The sequence below is a fragment of the Urocitellus parryii genome, chromosome 3 (genome assembly GCF_045843805.1).
Source record: "Urocitellus parryii isolate mUroPar1 chromosome 3, mUroPar1.hap1, whole genome shotgun sequence".
NCBI classification, from domain to species: domain Eukaryota; kingdom Metazoa; phylum Chordata; class Mammalia; order Rodentia; family Sciuridae; genus Urocitellus; species Urocitellus parryii.
Genome location: NC_135533.1, coordinates 8,756,154 through 8,765,651, shown reverse-complemented (window position 1 = coordinate 8,765,651; position 9,498 = coordinate 8,756,154).

Sequence of the window (9,498 nt, the reverse complement as noted above, 5' to 3'; positions counted from 1 at the left end):
ATTTCTTAGCTTTTTAAATATAGGGGATTGACTGAACTTTTATGGAATTTTTTAACATAAAAATGTGTTTGATAATATCTCTCCAATATGAATAAACATTAAATTATTCAGTGGGTGAAACTGCCTGCTATAAAGCTTGGTAAACACAATTTACAAAGCATAGTTTTCTTTCTTCCCTCCTATTTTTTTTTGTTTTGTTTTGTTTTTTAGCCAGAAAATAACCATCCTTATTTCAAAGATGCAAAGATGAGATTATTGACACCCATGGTACAGCTTTCAAGTCTATATGGCTTTTAGGTATCATTACTGGGTCTGAAATCCAAATTTTCCCACCTTAGACATAAGTTCTTCTCATTAAACCAAAAGGCAATTTAAAGAATAATGATAGAAAAAGATGAAAGTCCATTAATGTACACTTGTTTCAATTCCATACCACCATTTTCTAGCACTAGTTTGTACTGCATCATTTTTTGAAGATTTAAATTTAATGTAATGAAAACCTTTTCAATGTAAAGAAAAACATTTTTAATGGAACTGCTTAACAAGGAGCTCTTAAAAGAAATCAACTCTTTGACCAATAAGAGATTAAATGACTATTGAACAAGAAAGCTAAAAGATTTCTAACCAAAATGGGTGGTAGATGAGATGACTTTTCAGATTTAATCAGTTTCTAATTGAATTAGTTCTTGAATAGATCTCCCTCTGTTTTATAGTCTTTTTCTTTCTTTTTTTTTTTGGCTTTAGGCTTTATGTTCAGCAAATCTATAATTCACCCACTTTACTACAAGTCACCAGTAGATTGCTTCAAAGATATTGGGTCTCTTTTAATTTTTATGATCATCTCTTACTAAAGCTGATGTATAGGGAATACACACAATGTGTCAGGTGTCATGAAAGTTTCCATTCCTTCTCTCTCTCCTCAACCTTTCCATCTACATGCAATGCAATTATGTATAATTACATGTAAACATATATGCATATATTGGACATACATTTAATCATGTATATGCATAAATAATCACATGTATATAATATATAAATACATGCACATGCATTTTATTTATACATTTATACTGTAAATACAGGCATGTACCACATATATATGTTGTATGATTATTAAATCTAATAGCAATCCTATAAATCAAATGCTTTCTTGCCAATACTCGTGAATATAAAGAAAGCTATATTTTAAAAAAAGAGGAAAAAAAAAGTAAAAACTACCAAAGGTAACACAACTGTCAAGTGGTAAAGCTGGGACTCAAGCTTTATAGGATGGTTGCCAAAGCCTTCACTCTCAACCAGTACATCATCTAATGAAAAGTCAAACTTGTGTATAGGCTTTGTTTTTCCCTCATCAGAGTCAATGCTATTCATATATCATTTAATACAAAGCACTTAAAACAAAGCTAACTATACCAGACAGCAAGATATTCATGAAGCAACCGTTAGTGTTTTACAAATTTGTGTCTCCTGTTAGATGAACTAAAACTCTTTTAGAAAAGAGGTGATGAAACCATGAATCAAGGAAACTGCAGAGAAAAATCTGAATTAAATAATAAAGGGGGATGCTCAGTGAGGAAAAAAAAAACACTCTTCAAGCTTAGTAGAGGTAGAATATGGATTTCAAACAGGGTTTCTAGTATTACTGACTTAGTTTGGAGACTGTTTACATGTCATCTTTAATCACTGACCCAGAAACTTTGGGGTAGATCAGACAGACAGTAGCTTGTTAGCAGGAAGTGATGAAAGGTACTGTTTAGGTTGGAGCATAATAACTCAATGATCAAGCCCCCTTATCTAGCTTGCAGAAGGCCCTGGGTTCCCTCCTCACCACCACCAACAAATAAAAATAAAAAAATTAAAGGCCATGCTTATTGGCATTTGAAGACATTTTCTCACACATACTCTCAGGACTATGAGGAACTGGAACTTAAAAGGGATTGTCCTCATCATCAGCCCACCACAAGATCCATCCAGTTGCACAGGGAAAAGTTTGGCTCAGCCAAGAGGTTAGCATTTGAGTTATGACCTGGACAACCCAAGTTCAATCGGAGTCACTAATATCTAACCAATCTGATGTTCATAAGCTCCTAGTTTTTTTGATCTCCATGAAGTCTCCATTTGATTTCATTTTGTTCTCCTATTTTCCAATTGGAACATCTACTTCTCCGTGTTTCTATCCCTACCTTACCTTCCTTCCTCCCTTGGAATGAAGGACTGAACTATCTCATATGTCGCCATAGTCTTTCCTCTGGGCTCCAACATTCTCAACCACTCATAATTATTTCTTTTACATTTAACTATATGACTACTCCATTTGCTTTTCCCAACCAAGTGAAAACAGATAAGCTTGATTCATTTTTTTTTTTTTTTTTTTTTTTTTTTTTTAGTGCTAAGGTCAAATCCTCAGGACTTCAATTAGTTTGCTCTGCCACTGATCAGTTCTTCATTTAAGATCCAGCCATATGTGGGTACGTCCAGAGGGCTTTGTGAGCCAGGTTGCCTTGCTTTCCAAGGAACACTAGTTGAGAATTCTGTTTTATAAAGGCCATAATTTGCTGTCGTCTTAAAACTGACCCCAGTTATGTCTCAATGAACTTGATGTCTAATTCATTTTTCTGACTGTAGGGAGGTTACATAGTTAGAAATTTATAATTATTGTACTTTCTCTGTCATTGCCTTATAAAAATTTCCTAACTCTATGACTTATTATATTACTTGAGAAATTAAGTAACAGAAACTTTATATTTTCCATAAAAAGCTAATTATTTAGTTCAGATTCCCCAGATATAAAAATTGCACTGACAGAAATATACAGTCATTATGACTGGGTAGTTTTTCCTGATTCATTCAATTTTATATTCAAAAGAACATGTTTTTTGAAAAAAAAAGATAGCATAATTAAATATTTATATGTATTAACTTGGAAGTAAATTCAATATTTTTTTATAATAATAAAATTGTCTTTACATTTTTAATGTGGTACCACCTCAATCTTAGTATGTAAGAAAATTAATCTGTTTCCCAAATATATTAGTAAATTTAAAATTAACTATTTGGAAGACTTTGAATATTAATATATTCAAGTTAATAAAAATTTTACCTTTATGCCAACCTACTTTTATCCTTATTCAAGAAAAGCATGTAATTATATATTACTTATTCTAAGGAGTGTACTCTAAGGTACCTACATATTTTAAGAACTAGAATGTTACCTATTAAATCAGAGTGTTAGTTAAACACACACACACTTACTCTGACTGACTTTCAGTCATGGACTTTTGTAGATTTTTTTCCTCATAGCAATGCTGATTAAATATTTCTGATTAAATATTTGATTAAATTCTGATTAAATATTTCCTAATTTTTTCTCCACATGCAAAACGGGTATAAATTTTTGTTTATAACCTTAAATCTTATCTTTTTTTTTTTTTAATTACTCTCATTTGACATTCACCATCAGCCAGAAACTCATTCTCAAATTTTGATTCTTTCTAGAATTAGGCTGAATCAAGGGGACACTTGCAAAGTGCATGAGGTCAGCAGGCCTGCCTGACTCGCCTACAGAGCCAGGACCCATGCAGGGCTAGTGGAACCTGCCTTTCATGTGGGAAAGTTGTGTAAGAATTCTGACCAAAGCTTCATCCTGTGCCTTTGTGTTAGGTAGATCTATCCAAGTGCTACAGTCATTTGCTAAAATTTTTTGAGGTAACTATGCAATGCCAGATTTTTCCTTTTTAAACAAATATGTTCTATGAAAATCTGTGATGATATCTCATTATTTTAGAAAGATTTCCCTTGCAAATATTTATACAGTCTTTTTAAACTCCACTCATTATTCAGGAATAAAAATGATCATATCACTTATTTTTTTTTACCTTTCAGCTAAAAACATTATAGATAGTTTATTAACTTATATAATTTTAAAAAAACTATATGAATAATCATTATCTGGACTCAGTTGTGTCTTTCCTTGTTGACCTATTAAGAAATTAAGCTTTTGTGTATAAAAGATGCATGAGAAGATACTAACATGCTAAGTCAGTAAGAAAAAAATATTATACAAAAATATTAGAATGATCTCACTTTCAACATTCAAGACTCAATTACATACAACTAGGCAACAATAGTCAGAGTATGTTGAAATTGCTTTGAATTTTATTTTCTCCGTATTATGAAAGCAACAGAAATTCCTTAAAGGGTATACAAGTAGAATTTGATTTCTTTTTCATTGATCTTGGAAAACATTGTCTAGTACTCAAACTACTTTCACCCAGATTTATCACCAAAGGTTTCCCTCTTTTAGAATGTGTATTTACCTTCTCTCTTGCACTGTCTTTCAGCCACCAGTTTCCCTTATAGTGTTGCTTTTAGAGTTATCCGTAATACTGAGAGGTTGTGCTGGGGTGGGTAGGAAATAGGGTAAGACTCTGCATATATTAATATATTTGGGATCTTACCTCATTAAAACTCAGCATATAAAAAGGCAAGCTTAATAGTTTATAGGTATGTGAGAAAAATACCACCTACCTCTATATTAGTTTTACTCATTCATTAATTCATTTATTTATTTTGGTGGACATGTAGAAAGTCCTTTGCCAATAGATAGCTCAGGGATTGATATGATGATATTTGTTTTCCTACTTCCAACCAAGACACCTTTAGTCTCTCCAAAGTTTAATGTCTCTTACTTTAATGTCCCCTTTTGTTTCTCCCAAGCCAATCACCTGTGAAAGCTTGTGTTCAAAGTCTTCATTCTCAGGAGCTAATGGCATTTTCAAATGGTGTTCCTACCAGGGACATTTCAGTTATAGCATTAAATCTGTAAGAGAAATGGAAGAAACTGAGATACATATAGTGTTAACACATACAAACACGTAATAAACACAAAGAATGAACAAAAGGTAAAACATTTTCCCATCCAAGGAAAAAAACACTGTCAGTTAAGTATATTTTTTGAGTCATTTTTCATAGCAATTTTGCCCACCATGGATATACAGCAACAATGTGTGGCAGCTGACTGCTATGTGGATTGCACACATCATATCATAGCTTTTATCCAATGAGATAGAAAATTAAATAATGCAGGCTGTTACTTCCTTTCTTTTGTACTAAATCTAGCTGGCCACAGTAGTAGCACTGACCTTAACCATGACCTCTCTTTGTGATAGTTCTATTGCTATGCCATAGAGTCAAATAGTGTCTCTGCAGTTCTTTTCAGAAATCTTGGATGAAAAATGTAGCAGGTATAGGCAGGGGTTAGAAAAGAAAGGCTATTTATTCTGCCCCTGTAGTTTTGGATGGAAAGAAATACTTTTTAGATGATTTGTTTCTAAGAAGTGCAATTTTCAGAAAACCACATACCATTTTCTCAAGACTATTTTCCTTTAAAATTAACTCTCATCATCTCAAAGTAAAAGATCATTCTTAATTAAAAAATGCTGACACTCAAGTTAAATTTGCTTCAAGTTCAGGGGGAAAAAAACCCATCTAGCTTAAATTTCTCAAAGACTTTCTTATCCCCGTTAATTTTTTTTTAATCACATGTGCAATTGATAGAAGGAATAAGCCCCAGAATTCAATCTTTGGGAGTCTTGGGGGGAGGCATTCTCCTGAGATGGAATGGAACTCAGGATTTCTGGGGTTTGTGATGAGAATATAATTGTAGCTCATGTTCATAAACCCACAAACCCTTATTCCACGAGATAGGAATACAGGATGTTTAACCATTCAACAAATATGTATCTAGCATTGGTGATGTCAGTGTCTGCTGGCCATAAAACTAAGGGATGAATCAGACACAGTAGAGAATGTCTACAAGCCCTGTGAAATTATATATTGAACCGGCATGGACTCAAGAGTGTATGTGTGAATGTATGTGCTCTTTCAAATCCAGGAAAAATATTTTCCACTTCACCAATTGTGCCACTAAAAAATAAATTGTTATTGGTATACAGTGACATTTGAAGATATTAGAAAACTCAAATCAAAAAGGGAATGCTGCTCTGCCATGAATAAATGATGTTCATACTTCTCTTTGCAAACTGCTGTGTCACCTCCAGGGTAACTTGTCAAGTGCATTTTTATATTATGTTTCAAATAACACTAACCAATAAGTGGAACTTAGAGAAATGTGTAAATGTGCATATTCTTATGTTCTGAACAACAAGAAATATGGAATGTCAGGTGATGAACGAATAGAAAACATATGATTCAAATCTTTTTTTTTTTTAAGTTAGCTTGCAAGGGAGTCAGAAACTGTATCAAGAAAATGTAACAGTGTGCAGAATGAGTCTGTAAACTGATTTATTGAAGCACTCAAATAATACAGTACTATTTACGGGAGACTCAGACCTCACTGCAGTTACTATAGAAGGGACTCCTGTCCTTTGGGGTCTTCCAGTGATGATAGGCTGATTGGCTTCAATAATAGGCTTATTTGCCTTGTTGGTGCACTCCTACATTAGAATATACTTAGTAAAAAAATGATTATCGCTATGAATATAAAGTGGACAGCTATATGCAAGAATATTCTAGGTTTCACCAGTTGATACATAATTTTTTCAAGTTAAATATCAATGAAATTCTAGAATCCAAGTGTATTTTGTATGAAAATAAAAATTAAAAATTGGTAAAATAAATAATATTACACATTGGTTTACATAAAGATGCAAAAGTCCAAAAGTATTTTCAACTACCTACAAAAATTGTTCTTAGATATCTAATACTGCCTTGAGTTTTAAGGCGAATTCATGATAAGAATTCTTAAGAATATACAATAGTTCACTATTTTTATTGTTATAATAGTGAAACTAATTAATATTGGTATATGACTTTAACAGTGCAAAAGCCATTTTATTTTCTCCTTTTATTGAAGTCTTCATTAGCACAGTGGTTGCATTCATCTAGATCACAATAAATTCTCCTAGCCTGGAAAGTGAAAGAGCTCTCTTTCAGTACTTTGCCATAAATCTACACTTGCATTAAGCGGTATGTTTTGTAATTTTCTTAAATCAAGAGAAAATGTTGGGGTGCAGCTCAGTGGTGGAACCCTGAGTTCCATCCACAGACCACAAAACAAAGTGTAATTTCTTTATATGAGAGATAGTTACCTTTGGACAACATTAGTTATCCTATACTTTGGTACCCATATGACTTTTTGTAACTTTGTTATTGCTATTACAGCACTTAATATTTATTGAAGGTGTCTTATGGTTGGCGTTTATATCTCTTTTTGAACTTTGAAATCTTACCCATATCCTTAATCATTTTTATTTGACCATTATACATTACATACGTGTATTGAAAAATCACACTCTACTATAGAAATGTGTATAAAATAATAATAAAATAAAATTCTATCCAGAAAGAAATATTTATTATCTCTACCGTGCTCCCATTTTGCAAATTTCATCTTTAAACAAAGTTCTCTTATTGGAGCTATGTAAGATTTTATTAACTTTGTTTTCATTGCAGTTTTCCCAAAGCTAAAACTGGGATTCTAAGATATTGGTATGACCCCACAATACATAATAATAAGTGGTAGACCAGGTATAATTCACAGTCTACTCACTCTGAACACCATGTTTTTCCAAGATTTATTTCCTCCATCTTTCCCTGTTCTTAGCATATATGAAATTATAGGTCTTATTCTATAAGAAACATTGTAATACAAAATGCAGAAATACTTTTCTTAAAAGTGCTAAAAATTCATTTTGTAACACGCAGTTTCTGATCTTCTTCCTAAATACAGGTCATAGGGCACTGTCTTGGGGTTATTTCTATTCCACCCCACAGTTTGTGTACTCAGTGTTTTAAAATGGGATGAAATAATCATAAAGCAAAATTCTTTTCAAGGCTAAGTAATAAAAAGTTCCTTATTGTGATCAGTGAGGCAGTAATTCATATCTCTGGAATATCTATTTTTCATGAAAAAGAACAATTGTTGTGATGTAACCAGACAATGAACCACTTGTGCTGTGCAGGTAGAAATAATGGATGACAATTTCCTGAAAATCTGGCTGTGTTCAAATGAGCAGAGATGGCAGCGTGTCCTGTGCTTTATTGACAAAGGAAGGCTGTGTCATTATCTATTGCTTTGATGATTCATCTAGATCACAATAAATTCTCTCAGCCTGGAGAGTGGAAGAATTCTCTTTCAGTACTTTGCCATAAATCTACACTTGCATAAAGAGGTATGTTTTGTAATTTTCTTGAAATAAGAGATGTTGGGGTGCAACTCAGCAGTGGAGCCCTGAGTTCCATCCACAGACCACAAAATAAAGAAAAGTGTAATTTTTTTTAATATGAGAGATGATTAAGCAAGAATTGCTTTACAGTAAGGAATAGGCTAGCTTTTTAAATTTTGTACTCTCATGAACATCTTATGATATTATGGATCCTGATAATGCCAGCCATGAAAGTGTCTCTGAATCTTACTTTACAGAAGGGAAGACAGAAATTCAACATGAATTTGTCACTTGGTCAAGAGGGTTGGTGTCTGAGTAGAAATGAGAACCTGAGTTCCTAAATGAGGCTCAGAAATGCTGGTAAAATGTAGGTGTTGGGAATACAATGGAGTGGTTTCCATGAGACTGCTGCCCTCCCTCCACTACGATAGTCATGAATATACATGTCTCATTTATTTTTCATTACTGCTGTTCTATTTCTTATTTCAGGATGTAAAACCAACAACTTCCCCGTCTCTAGGTAGCTGCCTGAACTTTGGCAATACAGAACTCAGTGGATTAGGTTGCCTCCATTTCCTATTTATTTCTGATTACATTGTTTTCTCAAGATGCATTTTCTTTCCCCATCTGGAATTCATTCTCTGGGAATCTCCCTCCCTAAGGAAGCTTAAAAGCCAAAGAGTGTTTATTTCTTATAACTTTGCTTGCACTTTTATTCTGTAATTCTTCTGTTCAGAAACCCTTAATTGTTCCCAATTCCCTTCCAGATGAGATTGCAAATTCTCCACGTGCTTTTCAAGGCTCAGCACACTATTTACTTTCAAAGTCTTTTTCTTCCCACTTCCCCAAACTCACTTGGCATATCAATCAAATTACTTTCCATAGCTTCTGATCATCTCATGCCTGTGCCCTCTCTCCTCCCTTTCTCCCTATCCATGGATGGCCTAGGATCTCCTCTGAACTGTGAGAAAGTTCAGAGATCATCTAGCTTCTCTTTCCACGTGCAGCTGGCTGTGAAGAACCAGTAACATAGGAGAGGGCCTCCTAGGCTTGGGCCTCCCGGGTTCTGCTCCCTGCCTGCTGGCCTCTGTCTTTCCACTGATCCTTCCTTCCTGACCCAGGCTTTCTGAACTTGACTGCCCTCTCCTCACCTCTCTTTCAGACCGGAGTTCTGTTGAGTTCAGTTCTGCTTATCTAAAGACTTGATGCTGGATAGAAGGGCTCACAGTGACACAAAATGCATTTCTATGTAAAATAAAGGAAAAGTGTGTCTTGAAAGACAGAGGCATAGAAAGGGGCAGATGAAAAG